This window comes from Otolemur garnettii, unplaced genomic scaffold (assembly GCF_000181295.1).
Source record: "Otolemur garnettii isolate 467f Iridium unplaced genomic scaffold, OtoGar3 scaffold00003, whole genome shotgun sequence".
NCBI classification, from domain to species: Eukaryota; Metazoa; Chordata; class Mammalia; order Primates; family Galagidae; genus Otolemur; species Otolemur garnettii.
The window spans coordinates 39,694,337-39,712,469 of record NW_003852398.1 but is presented as its reverse complement, the minus strand read 5'-3'; the positions used below and the strand labels follow the sequence as shown (position 1 = coordinate 39,712,469).

At 42.7% G+C, this 18,133-nt stretch overlaps 1 protein-coding gene across 3 annotated transcripts in view; it reads right to left on the bottom strand.

Moving 5' to 3' along the window:
- The window catches only part of TRPC7 (transient receptor potential cation channel subfamily C member 7), a 140,355-nt gene that overhangs the window by 63,150 nt on the left and 59,072 nt on the right, over window positions 1-18,133 (bottom strand). The gene's annotated exons all lie outside the window — the stretch shown is intronic.

Here is an 18,133-nt window from a genome sequence, read left to right as displayed (position 1 = left end):
TGAGTCATCCTTTCTTCCATGTCAAGATGAGAGTAGCAGCAACTGATTCCATGACAGCCCAACTGCATGGTCACCCCTTTGCCAGAAACTAGGTTAATGTGGAGGTCACCTATGCCCAGATTTATAGCCTTGAAAAGTGCAGAGTCTACTCAAAAAGTTGCTTTGGTAAAGAAACTAATTAGGATCGGGTCCCTTGCCAAGTTCTATCTGGCACTGACATCCTACTTGGAAGAGCAGCAGTTCCAGACACTTCCCTGAGCCTGAGTTCTAACTGGATATATTCTCAAATTTATGCCATGGTTCTGTAGACTTACCTGGTGGGGAACAGGGTACAAAGGTTCAAGGGCTGGGAACATGTCTAAATACTAGTCCTGAGCTACCCCTGACTAGTGAGGAACCAAGTAGCTTAACTTCCCAGGGCCTTGCTTTCTCCACATGTAAAATGACCATAATAAGCGTGACTTATCAAGGCAGGTTTCATAAGTGTAGAAAATGCAATTCCAATTTTTGGTTTGTGGTATAATTTTAACTACCCAAATAACTGCTCTGTTTGGTATAATATTTTATTTTTGAAAAGTCAGAAATATAAATCATATATCATGTATCAAAATGTTTTTGCCAACCAAAGATGTGCTCACTTAGAATTTCATCTACTTTTCACAGTTTTAAAGTAGGGAATGAAACTTGTTTATCAATAAAAGCAAAGTTTTTCTTGCAAGAATAATTTTTACTGTAGTTCAGAGATTTACTAACGAGGAGAACATATACCCAAAGGTATTGAGGTCTTGATATTGTTAGAAGAAATCTACATGCGATCTATATCTGTATTTAATTAAATAAAAGAAGCAAAAATAGAGTGGGAATGCTTTCTTCAAATATAAGCCATAGCCTCCAACCAACACAAAAACTGCAGTCCTAGGTTGATGGGGCTATGATGGTTAGGGAGGTCATAGAGTTTTCAAAAAGATTTCCTCATTTTATCAAATAAAATATTTGGTCAGTTGCAAGTAGATGAAAGAATCAAAGGGAAATATTGGGGGCTAATTAGAACTATTTTTTTATGATTCTAAATTTTCTTAATTTCTTTGAGAAATGTGCATATAACTCAGCAGTGATAAATTTTATACACCTTACTCTTTAAAATCACATTTTATATTTTATTTTTATATAATTATTTTAAAATAATACTTTAAAATTAATTTAATTTCCTGTGAATTTATATTATCATCCTAATATTTATATAACATATTTCCCCATATTTAAATTTTACTTGATGCTTTTTTTTGTAGATACAGTTTTATATTTATATACTCAAAACTTAGAGTCATTAATTTTAAATTTTAATCTTTGAATTTTCAATTAGAAAATGTTGTTATTACCAGAATTTTCATATTGTGAAACATAAATGCTGAAATAATGGCATAGTCATTGGTTCAAGAAATAGAAATAATGTAAGTATAATCCAAATGTCCCAGGTCTTGGCAGCTGGTGACTCAAACCCAGTCCCATAGGTAGACAGACAGCCATGCATCCACTCATCCATCTATCACACACACGTTAAATGCCTGCTAATACTAGCTGCCAAGCACCGTTAGGCATAGAGGACACAGTTGAATAAGATGGTCAAGGCCTCTGCTCTTGGAAAGCTTGTTAGTGTCCCAGTCTTGATGTTGAATCTTTTCAGGCTGGATGGTAAAGGATTATTTTATGATAGCCTCCTCCTGTGTATTCCTTTTTGATCAGATACCTTACTCAAGTCACTTTACGTGTCACTGAATGTTGTAGCAAGTGCAGGGTGGCAGCTCTCCTCTCTTCCCTCTCTGAGTGAGCCCAGGCAGGCCAGTCTAGCATTTGGCCACAGATGCTGCTGCTTCTCTGGAGCCTTGCTCTGGCTTTCCCATGATCAGCTCTCTGATCTGTGATCTGCTTACACCAAAGCCTCCTGCACTGGTCTGTGCTATTGTCGAGCATGACTAATTCTCTGCCCTCTGCTCTGCCCTCAAGGGATAACATCTTCCTACAGTTCATCCTGTGGATGGGCCCGAGGGGTCCACATGGTGCTAAGTGCTGAATTCCTCTGGACTGTGATGCCTCCTTGGTGTGTGGGGTATCTACTTTCTCTGCAAAGGCAGCTACACTCTCTATAGCTCCTGTCTCCAGATCTCCATTTATTTACCTGAGAAATGCTTTCTCTTCTTCATGCTGATCTTTTCTAAAGGGCAGTCTCCCAACAGCATTGCTGGGAGTAATGCCCAGGGTGAAGTAATGCCTTCCCTTGTTCCACAGCTTTTCCTTTCTACAGTTCAGGCCTGTTGTGTGATTCTGCTTCTGATGATCCCAAGAGGAGGATTACTTGTCTTATTTTCTCTCCATCTGACTGTGAGTTAGCCTCCCACTAAAGCAAGATGGAGAGAAGTGTAAAATCCTGAACCAGTACTCTTAGCTCCCTGCGCATTGCTAAGGCTCATGGGGAGGGAGACCAAAGAGGGTGCAAGGACCACCTTATGCAGAGCTCAGAAACTGTGCATTCTCCCCATTGAGATCTTGGCCAGATTTCTTACTTCTGGGGAATTTTTTCTCATATTAACCTTATTTCATCTCCCAGTACCAACATGACCAATACTTAGATCTGTATAGGTGGAATTCTGGTTCTTTTCCATGTGGTTTTGGGCCTGGGCAAACAGTGGGATATGCCTGTCAATGCCTGTCAAACTGTGCATTCTCCCCATTGAGATCTTGGCCCAAAATTCTGGGGAATTTTTTCTCATATTAACCTTATTTCATCTCCCAGTACCAACATGACCAATACTTAGATCTGTATAGGTGGAATTCTGGTTCTTTTCCATGTGGTTTTGGGCCTGGGCAAACAGTGGGATATGCCTGTCAATGAACATTTCTTCTCCTCCAACAACCACCATCATTCTTCCCCAACAGAGTGCTCAGATCACTTGTAATGGGCATCTCCTAGTTCCATATGTCACTCTGCCCATTCTTACACTTTAAGGAACATTGTTACTTGGACAAAGAACCTGTTCTTTGGATTTCACTGGATTTGCCTATTTAGTTCTCTCTAAAATACTAAAGAACATATTTAAATAAGACACTTAGTAAATGTGGGCTTCTTTGTGCTATCTCTCCCTACTTTGTCACCCAAGGCTTCCAATTTGGACAACTCCAATTGCTTTTTTCATTTCTCCAAAAAATGTGAGAATTTACCATATCCCAAATATTGGGAAACATTATTTCTGGTGAAGGCATGTTCTGGTCATGCAGGGGACCTCTGGTTCCCTGTTCTTAGTTATCAAACAAGGATATGAGTAATCAACATCTAGTGCAAAGGACCTCTGGGCACTGTGTTAGTCATTTGTCCTTTTGTCATTCAGGGGCCAACCCCCCACGTCATGATATATATATATAAAATCATGGGCTGAATCAATTTTGGTTATATTTGAATGCTGGTTTTTATCAATCTATGGCAAAAAAAAATATTTTTTCTGTTAGCATCTTCATATACTTTAGAAGTCAAAACTGAGGCCCATGAAGAATTAATTATGATATATATAAATCATATCTACCTGAATTTAATGTGTCTATCTGTCTATGTTACTTATTCATTCATTCAGAGAATATCTATTGAGCCAGTTACCAGGAACATAAAGGTTGAAGATAATGCCATGAAAGTCTGGGCAGAGAGAGAGCTAAATAGGCAAATTCAGTGTAGCCCAGGCAGTGCTGTACGGGGGTTGATCAAGGGTGCCATGGAATAGCAGAGGAAGGCACCCAGCCTAGGCTGGGAAGTGGAGGGATGATAAGGAACAGCTTGCTGTGGGAAGAGACTTTTGTGCTGAGTTATGAATGTTATACCCAGGTCACTGAGAGACGTAGGAAGGGCATGCTGGGCCCTTGAGTCAGATAGATCTTTCAGGAATGTCCAACCTTTTGGCTTCTCTGTACCACATTGCAAGAAGAGTTGTCTTGGGTAACACATTCAATACACAAACACTAATGAAAGCTGATGAGCAAAAAAATAAAAAAGGTCGGTGCATAATTTTTGTGATATCTGCCACCACAGATAAGCAAAAAAATCCTCATATAATCCACAGGTGGGCTGTGGGTTGGCTGCCCCTGGTTGCCTTTGCCCATGACTGGCTGTATAAGATTGAGCAAGTGACTTCACCTCTGAGCTTTATCTGTTTTGTCTGTGAATTGGGGATGACAAGACTGACGGTGCTCTGGATGAGTATATGGACCACACCTGGCAGAGTAACGGGCACAGATTAAGAGCTTAGCAAATTGTGAGTATTGTAACTGAAGCCTCAGAGCCTCTATGTCAGAGAGGTGGAGGTAGCTTAGGGTGGCTAGATCACTGGGGAGTGCTGGGAGATGGCAGGCCCTGAAGAGTCATGGGAGGCAAGCTAAGATGAAGACTAGGCAAGGCTTGAAAAAGCAGGTGCCTTGGGAGCGAGGAGGAGTTATAGTAGACTGTTATTTTTAGATATATGTTCAGATTCCCATAATGTAGGTTTTTGTATGTATGCATTTGCCCTCACTCTTACCCCCACCATGCTCTCACATATTAAAGAGCAGAACAACATCCTCCATTTAAATTACAGCATCAGACAGTCTTTAACGAATCCAGGGGCACCTGATTCATGGAACTTGAATCAGGGGACAATGATAATATATTATTCCAATGTCCAGTATTCTGTTTGCAGCCTCTTTAAATGTTAATTATCAATAATGTAATTATGATTAGGAAGGTTCCTGGGCCAGTGTGGGTTTAATTTAATTCACAAAGCCATCTGGAGTTATGTAGAATTCTTTTTACATTTTTTTCCAGACCAAATTTAGATGGTTTCTAGTCACTATAATGTCATGCCTGTAGTAAAGACACTACCCTCAGGCTGTGAGGATCTAGAAAGGAAGCCCAGTGGCCTGGGGATGAGTCAGAGGGTGCAAGGCTGATAGTGGATTTTATAATCTCCTCACTGCGCCCCACTTCTCCGAGGGCAGAGCCGGAGCACTATTTGGCTAATGAGGATGTTTCCTATAGAGCACTGAGCCTCATTCAGCTAGACAAGAGGCTGGATGAATGGCTGCTTACTGTGCTTAGAAAAAAGTGTTCACATTTCTTTTCATGTTGATAAGGCTTTTGATAGTCCAGTTCTTCCCTACTTCACATGCTGCCACTAGACCCTTTGCTTGCTGTGATCCAGCCGTACAGGCCTCCACATGATTCCTGAACCTCACCAAGACCTTCCTTGACCCTGTCCAAAGAAGCTTTCTGTCTGCCTCCTACTCAGTCCTTTCCTCTTCCTCAAACCCTGCTTTATCTTGTATCAGTTGGCAACCACCAGAGTTTGTTAAGCATTTCTTGTTTGTCACTGTACTAGAACAAAAGCTCTATAAGAGCTAGGACTGTTTTATTTATTTATTTATTTTACTACTTTACAGCTGTAGTATATGAACAGTGTCCAATACAAATATTCATTAAATGAATTAATTCATAAATAAGTCCACAGTTCATCTCCTTGACTCTATAATGCACCCCTTCAAGTAGGAGTTCTAACTCTTCTCTTTTCCTGGGGTAGATGGCATTTCCGAAGATGGTGACAACATCTTCCACCCCACATGTTCTGAAACGTGATCTTGACAATCCCCTATTGAGAGGTTGGTCTGTATCCTTTCCCTGGAAGTTGGACAAACTCTCAGTGATCTACTTTGACCAAAGGAAAGTGGCAGAAGTGATGCCGCAAAATTTTCCAAGTTTAGGCCTTAGACATTTCCAGAATCTAAACTTCACTCCTAGGCAAGCTCCCTGTTGGAAGGTAGCTGCCACACTGCAGTCAACTGCCTTGAGACCACCATGTTGTGAGGAAGCTCCAAATAGCCAGTGGAGGGAGAAAGACTGTCTGAAGGAGCATGGAGATGCCAGCCATGTGGACACGGCCCTCTGGCATCTCCCATCCCAGCCCGGTTATCAGTTGAATTCAGCTGATCAAATGAGTCCAGCTGAGCCCTGCCTGATCTCCTGCCACATGAAATTGTGAGCAAACAAAATGATTATTTTTTCTAAGCCACTAAATTTTATGCACGAAATGATAAGCTGAACACCTCTCGTCAGCTTTCAGTCCTCAGTACTCCATGTCATCGTCTTTTGCACAGGGCTGTTGGGCAAGAGCCCCTTCCTCAGTCCTCTCTGCCTCCCTGCCCTGATGCTAGTCCTCTGCTGCTCTCCTTTTTCAAAGCCAGAAGCTTCCCTCCTAATCAGAGCTGCCCTTACCTGTGTTCTTGACCTTCCTGATGGCCTCCTGACCATCTGAAACCTGGCTCCTGAACTCCTCTGAAATTGCTCTCTCAAAATCTTATTAATTTCCTTGTGAGTCTGTTCTGTGTCTTTCTTCCCTCCAAAGCTCTCTGATCCACATGCTGCCTGCCACTCAGTGAGGCGTGAAACCCTCCTCCCTAGACCCGTCTGTGTGGCTTGTGTCTGAATAACCTGCATGGGAGATGAGCCTTTCTTGTTTCCTTAGCTGAAGACTCATCGTGGGAGAGTGAGTGGTGATTTGCCTTCCATTTCCTGAAAAGGTGGGCAGGAGAGTTCTGTGCTTTTATTTTCCAGATGAGGAAACTGAGGCATGGACAGGCGAAGTAACTTGTCTAAGGTTACACAGCCAGGATCTGAACCCAGATATGTCTACTTCCAAGCTTGACTTATATCAACTAGCAGTTAAGACATGAGATTTCTTACTCTCAAAAGTCATGAAGCAAATTCATGGTTGTTATACCCATTTCTCCAATAGTGACATATTTAATATTATATATATATGCATATATAGATTATACAAAGTATACAAAATTTTAATAATAAAGTAATAATTCTGACGGAGCAGATTAAGTTTACAAATAGAGAATTTTTCCCCCTAGAAATGGAGTATAACAACGTGGAGTGGACAGTGTCTTGCCATCCACCCAGATTATATGTATGTGTCCCCTAACTAGTATCTGCTATATGCCACAACAGTTCCTGAAGGGGAATGTTTGTAACGGGCTAGTAGCCCGCATTTATCTAGTGCTATTATACTATGTACTGGAACTCTATGAGGCACACATTGTTATCCGCATGTGAGAGATTAGAAAAAAGCAAGCTTAGATGGGTTGCTTAAGGTGGTCGTAGGCTGTCCCACTCCAGAGCTTATGATTCTAACCACTGTATCACACAGAGTTTTTTACCTACATCATGTTGAAAGGTTGGAAACACATGGTCTTTGGTTGTCTGGGAAGGAGTCAGTTATCTTGGGAAGAAATCTTTAACAACCATGGAAAGGACCTTCGGGATATTCTTGCAGTGTTTGTAAATATAATGACAAATTACAATTATGATATGTGTGTGTGTCCCCTCCCTGTAGAGCACAGAGTCAGTTTTCTCTGGGCAGTGGCTTATTATCTACTGAGGAGCCATAAACTGAAGCTAATGGATTTGGTGGTTGAAAGTTTGTCTTTGTAAATCCTCACTGATAGCTCTGAATTTCAGCTGGATGGGCACTGAAAGCAGCTTCCAAATTAGCCAATGCTTTAATATCTCCTTTTCACCTACCAAATGAAAGTCCTTATTGGGAAAACAAGTGTTATGTTGCTTTTGTTAAAAATAATCTGGGGAAATGGATAAGGAGGACTAGCTGGGGATCTGTGAGAGGCTTGGTATCCCTGAGGACTTCGCTGTGTGGCCTTGAGAATTGCTCTGGCAGCCTGCTAGGCAGGTAGAGCTTCTCTTAGCCCCACTGGTCCCAACATGGTGTGGTGGTTAAAAATGGGGTTCAGAGCACAGATTTTGGAACAAGATGGATGTTCCAAGTTCCTACTTGGCTTCTTACTAGCTGTGTGACCTTAGATGACTTGCTCCCCATCTTGGGGCATTGGGCCCTCATGGTCAGAGCACGCCTCTACCTTACTTCTTCTTGAGCATTGCTCTTGAGTCTTGATCCTGCTCTCCTTGTCCTCTGCCCTAATCTCTTCCCTTCTCCATGCACTGTGGGCCTGGCCTCCTGCAGGCTGTTAAGCTCTGTGTTCTCCTCATCCTACAGTGAAGTCCTTCATGATCCTAAATGGCCTCTGATTCTCTCCCTCACCTAAGTTCAATCTCTTATGGTAGTGTAGGAATCCATGGATCAATCCAGCTTGATCCATGATTGGTATGCCAGACTCTCATAGAAGCATCTAGGCTGGCTCGGTGCCTATAGCTCAACCGGCTAAGGCGCCAGCCACGTACACCTAAGGTGGTGGGTTCGAATCCCCAGCCCGGACCCGCCAAACAACAATGACGGCTGCAACCAAAAAATAGCCGGGCGTTGTGGCGGGCGCCTGTGGTCCCAGCTACTTGGGAGGCGGAGGCAGGAGACTCGCGTGAGCCCAGGAGTTGGAGGTTGCTGTGAGCTGCAATGCCACGGCACTCTGCCCAGGGGGACAGCTTGAGGCTCTGTCTCAAAAAAAAAAAAAAAAAAAAAAAAAAAAGAAGCATCTAGGCTGAATTTGTACCCTGAACTCCAAAATAACACTGACACCTATTGCTTTTAGACCCTCCTTATTTTCCACTGGAATCCTCCACAGCATTTAGCTGGTTCTCCTTCCTGTACACACCATCAAACCTTGCTACTAGAATTATCTTACTGAAGTAAGACGACCTTCAGCCATAGCATACCCCTAATTTGGCCACAAGTGTGTATAAAGTTCTGTATTGCACGAGAATCATACATGTCCACACTAAGGCTCCAGTATGGAAATGCTAAGAGATACCGGGGACGTGGTGTGGTATGGTGGATGTCTAGAGGTGGGGGGAAACATGCACATAGAAAAATACCCATTTGTCTAGTCCAAAGGAATACATTTTAAAGTATGAGTAAGATAGTATCTGACATCTATTAAATTAAGGGGGAAATCCTAATAATATCTAATATTTACAATGCACTGATGAAACCAGTTCAGTTTTATACCAGTAGTGGCATTGAAAACTAGTATAGCTCTTTGTGAAAGTAATTTTGCAATATGTTTTAAGAACCATAGCAAATATTTATGTCCTTTGATTTAGCAAATTCATTCTTAGAAATTCATTTTAAGGAAATGTAGGAAAGGAAACTCTATATATGAAGATATCAGTAAGATAGAAATATATTAGAAATAGAAATGCTCAACAGTAGAGAAAATATAAACAATGGTAGATCAGTCTTATGTTAGCATCAAAATAAAAATTACAGAAAACAGAAATATTTTTACACTTGTCTAGGTCAATCAAATCACAATCATTTATCCTATAGCTACAGATATGTAAATATATGTCTGCATAGAAGAAAGAAATGGAAGACTGAAAACAATGGACACGGAAGGTATATGATTGTATATTATTGTTTTCTTTTAAAATATCTTATTTTCATAATATTTTTACAATAAATAAAATTAGCAAAATTAGAAATACAGACTGCAAATGCAACCTGGAAGCCCCTGTCCCACATGGAATGAGGCAGTGCCCTCAGCTGTCTCCCCAGCCCAGCCGGCCCAGCCTGTCTAGCCAGACGTCCTTGCCCCTGCCCGTGCTCCTGCCCCTCTCTTCAGGTAGTCTCCACAGGTTCCTCTCTTCCCATAAACCCACTCCAGGCCTCTAAGTCCCCAAACCTTATGGCACCTTTATGTTTCCCCCGCTGCATCCTCTGTCTGAAATGTTTTTTTCTCCCTTTTCTTCCGAGATCTGACCCACCTTTTTGAAGTGACTCAGACTACTTTCTCTTCCTTCATGAAAATTTCCCACATGATTTTGGTCTCAGTAAATCTTTCCTTACATGTTTGATAAAGAGCTGGACTGGGATCTGCGTAATCCATTAGGACTAGCAGGAGCTAAATCTTCCTTATCTGTATTTTGTCCACAGCTTTAGCTGACAGTAGGCGCTGCATGACTGCCCCCTCCTCCTTCAAACTCCGCATACCTGCTGGCCCCATCAGCAGGGAGCAGGCAAAGCAGTCAGTGAGGGCGTCAGAGGGTTACTAAGGACTTACATCCGACTTACATACAAGTTGCACTGAGGAATGGAGGCTATTACAGTAAGTCTCTGAGTTCAAACATCTGACTGAGGCATGACTTGCACTTACAAATGGAGGCTATTAGGTCATAGGTAAATGTACCTGTTCTAACTTACATACACATTCAACTTAAGAACAAACTTACAGAACCTATCTCGTTTATAATCTGGGGACTGCCTGGACTTACTATAAAAATGCATTACAAGTATACTAATAAGTATGCAATAACTATAAAAGGATTAATTTTAAGACTTAATACTTCTGTAGTAAGTATACTTTTATACCAATATATTGTTATTATAAGTATACTTTTTTATAAAAATATTTTAATTTCTTCAGATGCATTCAGAGATAAAATTCTTACTAATGTTATTAACTAAATAGTGTTTTATATTCAAACAACTTTGTTGTTGTTTGTAAGTAAAATAAGGCTGTCAGCCATGTTCTGAGATTCCATGGGTTCAGTGACAGTGGTTGTAGGCGCACAAGAAGGAGACTGAATGATCCCTGACATGGGAGTGCGCCATGGGTTACGGTCCCAGTGATCTCACTTAGAGCCTCAAGAGTCTCCCTGTGAGTTTCAGCAGCCTTTGGGAGTGCATTTCTCCTTAAATGTGAGATTTTACTGTATTTCAGAAAAACAAAAATGGGCAGAAAAGTCAGGTCCTGTACATTCATTTATTTATCCAGTTGTTCACTTGCTCAAGAAATATTTTTGAGGATCTTCAGCTTGCCTGGGTCTGCTCTAGGTTAGAGATACAAACAGAGTCTACTGTGTTGAGGGGAACAGATAATAAACAATAGAAATAAAAGATAGTACAAAAGAGGGCCCTTGGGGTGGAGGGGCTGATGAAGGAGGGAATAGCATGGTGACTACTTTCAGACAAGGTGCTCTGGAGGCCCCTCTGAGAAGCAGACAATTGAATCTTTTTTTTTTTTTTTGAGACACAGTCTCACTATGTCGCCCTGGGTAGACTACTGTGGCATCACAGCTCACAGCAACCTTCAACTCTTGGGCTTAAACGATTCTCTTGCCTTAGCCTCCCGAGTAGCTGGGACTACAGGTGCCTGCCACAATGCCCGGCTATTTTTTGGTTGCAGTTGTCATTGTTGTTTAGCAGGCCCAGGCGGGGCTCTAACCCACCACCTTTGGTGTATGTGGATGGTGCTATAACCACTGTGCTACGGTTGCTGAACCAGTTGACCCAAATCTTGAACACTGCAGATACGGCTAGTAGAAGTTGGAGGAAAGGGCCGAGTGGTTTCCCTGGGTGGGAAGCAGCATGGAGTGCTCAAGGAACAGAGGCAGGGGGTGCAGCTGGAGATCAGAGAGCAGGAGGGAGCTTGCTGTGAGGTGTGAGGTGAGTGAGGAAGGAACGCCTGGGCCAGGTCATGTAGCACCTGTAGGCCATGGTTAATGGTTGGATTTTAAGTGTTTTATAAAGAAGATACTGGTGTCCTGTCACAATGCTCCTTATGAAGAAGGTGCTCACAGACTCAGATGCTGGGGTATTGATTGCCCAGGGCTCTCAGATACTCTCTTGTCCAGAAATTTCTCTGAGCCAATGGGGACTACTTTGCCCTGAAATGCCTCCGAGGTGATGCTCTCCTCTTAGGGGAAGTCTGCAACTGTGACAGACTGATACAGTGTGCAAAAGGCCAGTCCCATGTCTTAACATGGTGCTACTCTGGTGTTGCTCATACTCCAAGGCTTTTTACAAGATAAGCTGAGGTTAGATTTCTCCAAAACTACGTCTTAGCTTAATTTCTTCTGCTGCCTTATCCCACTCTGCCCCTTTAATGTAAGTTTCTCTTGAGTTCATGCTTTTAATGAATCATTTGCTCAAGAATCCTTGTTTCAGGCTCTGCTTGTAGTAGTGGTGATGATTATTAACTCTCTAAGGGCAAAGACTGTGCTTGGCTTGTTCTTTCTTAGGTGGAAGATTTAAATGGGGGCATGACATAAAAAATTAAAAAATTCTCTGACTGGTGTGTGTGTGTGTGTGTGTGTGTGTGTGTAGGAGGTGGGGGGAAGGAGAGGAAAGAGGTACATAGGCCATTTAGATACTTTTATAATCATCCAGGCAAGATGTGACTTTGGCATGGATTACATAAATTAAAGCATCCCTTTTAAGCAAAAATTTTCATCTACAATTATACTTACAAAACTCCCCTCTATCAAGAAAATTTGCAAGTGACCTTGGGCAGATGAATGTTAATAAAAGAATAATGGATTGTGGTACACAACGGGAGGAATATATGAAAGATCAAATGCTCATTAAAACTCTGAATCCATATATGAGCAGTTAGTACAGAAATAATGAGACAGAAATGTGTAGTTGGTCTTCAGCTTAATTATGGGAGTTAGTCACAGGTCCTTGGGGGACTGTAATTTCTAAGATTTGTTTGACTTTGGGATAAAAGTGACAATTTGAAAATGGCTCTTGTTGTTCTTTCTACTTTGGCTTAGTAAATGCATCTGATTTGCATCTATTTCTTGGGGGATTGGGGGATTTATTTTCCTCCCTTGAAAGCTGTCAAATCCCTCTCTTCTTGTTAACCCCTAAATCAGGATATAAGAATCAGACTCTGACTATCTTAGCAAATGCAGCACACAATCAATGTAATGACAGCTACACAAGCTAAGGCTATACAACTTAGGAAGCATGATAAGCAGGAAGAAAAATGCTGTACAGGATTATTCTTTCACGTAACTATTTATTGAAAGAGCTGAACAAAAGGCAGCAAAATAGCCAAAATGGCAATAGTTTTCTGTCCTGTTGTGACAGCCCTTACTGTGAGGATCTGAAACCTCTTTTGCAGATTCACAGTAGCAGCTGCCCACTAGGGAACGTCATGTCAGATGATTTACAGTGTGCCCGAGGAAGGGCACAGAGGTGCACCAGGCGTTCTGTACAACTCCTGCCCCGCAAAGCTGAGCCAGGCAGTGGGTGGGGCAGCTTCTCAGGCCAGTGAGTGGAGGGAGCGCTTCCAAAACTCGGAGTGGAGCATTCTGTGACCTGAGCTCTGCTCTAGAGGTAAAGGCTTCTCTGCCTTTCCCTGACTATGCAGGGCCACCCTGGGAGCCACTCACCTCTCTGCTTAATTCCTAAGACTGTCAGGCCAGAACCAATGCTAGGGCTTCCCGGGGTAGTCAGAGCTCTTTTTTAGAGTTAACAAACTCAAAATGGGCATAGGGTTGGCAATGGAGGGAATGGAGAAGGCTCACACTCTGGAGCCAGCTGGAACATCCTCTGGGTTCTTTATTTAGATTTTTAATAATAAGGGGTAATTACAGGTGTTTAGAGAAGCATTAAAGCCTCCAGCTTCCCACTGAACACATCATCTATTCATTTACTCAGTGGGATGTTGTCTATCACCAGGTATGCACTGACCAGGCCTTGGCCTTCAGAGACCAAGAAGACCAGGACAAGTTCCAGTTTCGAGGGGCTCCATCTTTACAAAATTTAGAATCATCAGAGAGCCTTTAAAGGACACCAGTAATTCTGACACCAAAACAGATTGTATTAGAAACTCTGTGGTTGGGGCACAGGCATAGGATTTTTTTTTGACAAATCATAGTCATATACAATTTATGGGGTACAACACGATGTTTTGATATATGTATATAATATGTTGTGATTAGATCAAGCTAATTAACATATCCATCACCTCACTTACCTAGCATTTTTTATGGTGAGATATTGGAATTTACTCTAGGTTATTTTGAAATGTATAATACATTATTACTGACTATAGTCACCCCAGTGTACAGTAAATCTCAAAATCTATTCTTTTCATCTCTAAAATTTTGTACCCTTTGATCAACAACTTCCCATTCCCACTCTCCTCACCCCTCAGGCTCCAGTAACCATTGCTGTGCTCTCCACTTCTATTAGTTCAGCTTTATTAGATTCCATATATAAGAGAGATCATGTAATATTTGTCTGAGGCACTGGTATTTTTTACAAGGCACCCTGCTGTTCCATTATGTAGCTAAAGTTGGGAGCCTCTGTTCTAGAGTGATGTAATGCATTCTTGGACAGTTCCAGTCCCTGCAATCATAGGCTTACAATTAAGGGGTTAGGACTTAGATTCTGAAAACTAGTCCAAAGGTTCTCAATAGAGAATTTTTTGGTGCCCTCATCCTTAAGGGTGCTGGGGACAGTATCTGGAGACATTTTTGGTTGACACAGGTTGGGAGGAGAGTGGTACTGAGTAGAAGTTAGGGATGCAGCTAATATCCTATAATGTACAGGCAAGTCTCCCCAGCAGGAAATTCTCTGTCCCAAGATATTAATAGTGCTAAAGTTGAAAAATGATGATTTAATTTTAAGGGTAGTTCTGCTTATAAAAACAGTATGGTGAATAGCTTCCATTAGCTAATTTATTATACACTTACCATGTTCTGGGTACATTATGTATGTTAATAAACACTGACTATTATTTGGCAGGTACTATAATTTGTTCCCATTATATGGATGAGAAGACTGAGGCCTAGAGATTAAATAACTTGTCTAAAGCCACATATCTAATAAGTGAAGGACCTCAGACTTGAACACAGGCAGTCAGGCTCTTGGTCACAGCACTGTACTGCTGCTGAGAAGGTTCTATTTTTTTTCTCCTGGAAGTTTTTCCAGGCAGAAAAGGAATCATGATTCATATTTACATGTATAGATACATAGTGAGATTATTCCTTCTTAAGATTTGCTGCTTAAGAAAAACGAAACTTCCTAACTTCCTCATGTAAAAGATAGTTCTCCTGAGCCAGGAGATTAGTGGATATTGATCACTTTTGTGCCATGTGGCCAGGATAGAGCCATGAGAGTGCTCAGAGGAATTCCCCAAGAGGAGGATGATTGATGCCTTTGACACCAATGGATTCCAGCAGCGTTTGGCGGCTACTGGACATCCCACGGCATAGTTTGAGGTAGTGCCTGGCTGACCAGACTGTGTTTGTGACAACTCTGATCTCCTTAACTCTGAGCATCTGTTAAAACGATGCCTCAGCAGGAAAACACAGTGGGAGCATGTCTGCTCAGAGCATGTGAGCGTCTGACTGGCCTCTCAGACGTCCTCTAGAAAGCCTTGCTGTCCCCAGGTCCCCTTTTCTCACTGGCCCTGCCTGTGCTTTGTGCAGACAGAGGAAATGAAACAGAGCATAGGAGGGGCCATCGCCCTCTCTTTGGTGTTTCTGCTCCTGGTCACCACACAGGGGGAGGATATCAGCCACTTGTGCATCTACTGCCAGAGCTTTATTCTCTCTCTGACACATGTTCAGGCAGAAGTGTCCAGTGTGTCTGCAGGGGTGGGGGGGGGGTCCCTGCAGGCCAGCAGATTGAGTACCTTTTTTAAAGCCACATGTCTAGTAAGAGAAATTGAACAGTTTCCCAGCCATAACACTCTACTGCTACCTGACAAGTTCTATTTTCTTCTCCTAGCAATTTTTCTAGGTAGAAAAACGGGCCCGTTTCTGGCATGACTGTAAAATGTGCACAAGATGGTCATTTTTGGAAGAAAGAAACAAAGGGACTTCTGATGGTCCCCTTAGTGGTCTTTGTTTCCACCAAGCACTGGCCCGACTTAGATCTGGTGGTACTGCGTGTAGAAATGATCCCCACCACCCTTCCCTCTGAATTGCCCTCGCCCTCTTTGGCATTCTTCTCTGAGGGGACCTTTCCTTGGTGGTGTTCCCTGTAGGCACATTATGTACACTTTTGGCCCCATGTCTGTGAAAGAATCTTAAAATGAAGTTGACAGGAGGGAACTGAGATTTATGAAGGACACTGGCCTAAAATGTCACTATCCTTTGTGGAAATCTCCCATTTTTATGAAAAATATAGGCTGTTGCTAAGTCTTGGCTGGGGGGTGGGGGGTTACACTTAATCTCTCTCTTCTCTCATAGACTTTCCCCAAACAGTTTCACTTTCTTTACTTAGAGAGCAATTCTGCTTTCTGTTTATAGAGAAGTTGAAACTCTCAGTATGGATTCCCTCAGCTTTTCTCCTGTGGTACTTATTAGTGCTACCTGCCACACAGCCCTATTTTCTCTTTTTTCAAACACATGTCAGGATTCCCCTTCCTGGGCCTCCTGTGGTGGCTGCGGTGCACGGTCGGGCCCATCTGCTTTAGACTTACCCCACTTATCCTAAGGAGGAGTGTTCACCTTTCCCTTCCTCTTATACACTGTGATTCTTCTCACCGCAGGGCCTGTAAAGGTGCTTTGAATGTATTCTCTCTGCCAGAAAATGCCCTCCCCACCTCAGAGGGCACCCCTGAAATACCAGGGTGTGGTTAACTTTTCTCATTCTTTCACTTGCAGAGAAAGTATGAGCTCATCAGTTAGTAAATAGATAAAAATCACAGGGGACGCTGTTTTCTTGGTTGCAGCCGTCATTGTTGTTTGGCAGGTCCGGGCTGGATTCGAACCCGACACCTTAGGTGTATGTGGCTGGTGCCTTAGCTGGACGTTGTTTTCTTAACATGAAAGTATGAAGAAATAGAGAACTATGTTACTGAATGAGGGCTAGTGAGGGCCCTCCCTGCCATTCACACACTTTTCTCTCTCTCCACGGTCCTGTCCCAGGCCTTTGTTTCATGTGAGAGCAGTTTTCTGAGTCAGGAATAACCCAGGAAGCTTGGTAGAGCCAGGAGTGGGCCTCTCTGAAGCTCTGGGGTCTGGAAGCTGCTTTTTGAGGAGAATGGGGATCTCCTCAGTTAGAAAGCTCTCTGTGGATGACTTCCACAGATACACATGGCTGTTAAAGGCACAAATTGAGACACACATAAATTAAAATAATCTGGTGATGGTGCCAAACTACCTGATAACAGACAGGGGAGTAATATATTTTGGAAAAAATATTCAAGTATATTTCCTTTTACTTTTCTTTTTCTTCAGTAGCAGGCCTTTGCTTAGTGATATTCAAATGAGGCTCTGTCTCCTTTACAGGTAGAGGTAAGGCCTCTGTCATGCAGACCAGGGCTTTCTGGGTCTCTTAGCCCTGTTCTCCTTTGGCAGCACCCAGAGGACTGTTGACACAGAGGTACAGTGAAATGATGATCCACCTGAGCCCCATTAAGGCAGTCTGGGGTCAGGAAGGGGAAAGAGTGATGTAGAGGAAGGAAGGTAAAAGATCATCTCTGAAAGAGCAGAGATGAAAAAGTGATAAAGAGGAAGGAGAAGGAAGGACAGGAGAGCCTCTTGCATTGGACAAGTTGAATAGAACACCTAGGATGGTTCTGGTTCTTTGTGCCAGTCACTGAGCACTGACCAGCCACCAGACACTCCACTTCCTTCAGGAGACCCAGTTAGGCCTGAACTGGGATTCAGAGACTCATTAGGTCTTCCAGGTGGTAGGGCTGGGATCCCCTAAGCATTTAGAGTTGATATGCAGGAAGAGGGTCTCTGAGAAAGATATTTAGGTATGATTCCATGGGGACAGAGAGCGAGAGAGATGGAGAAGACAGTAGGGTGTATATTACCCAAAGTGCCCTGGAGGGGTAGGCCTGTGTAGATAGAGGGGTTATAAGCCAAAGTTGGAGGGGTGGTTTCTTTTGCTGTGGAGCACAAGCAGAGCACTCTGGAGCTTAGATGTGACTCAGCGTGGGGGCAGAGAGTCTTATCCCTGCTTTTTCATGAGGCCAGCTTAACTTCTGAAGGGCTGTGGCCTGGAAGGGGTGGGATGGACTGAGATGTCCTGGAGTAATGTGGGTCTTGCCTGTAAGCCAGGGTGAAGTGCGTATTCATACTCTTGGGCTGCCGAGGCCTGGGGATATTTGGAACACGTATACTTTATATCATTTGATTGTCATCATAACCCTGCAAAAGAGCCATTGTCATCCCAGATTTTACTAATGAGGAAATGGAGACACAGAGGCTAAATGACTTGCTTAAGTGACCCCATTAATAAGTGGGTGGACCTACGACTGCCTCAGTGTGCCCCCTCTTAGCCATATCTCCAACACCATGGTTGACATTTCAAATGACACACCCACCTGGGTTATTGGGGAGGCTGAGTTACCCTCTTAAGGCAGAAGTCATAGAGAACAACCATGTCTTCACAAG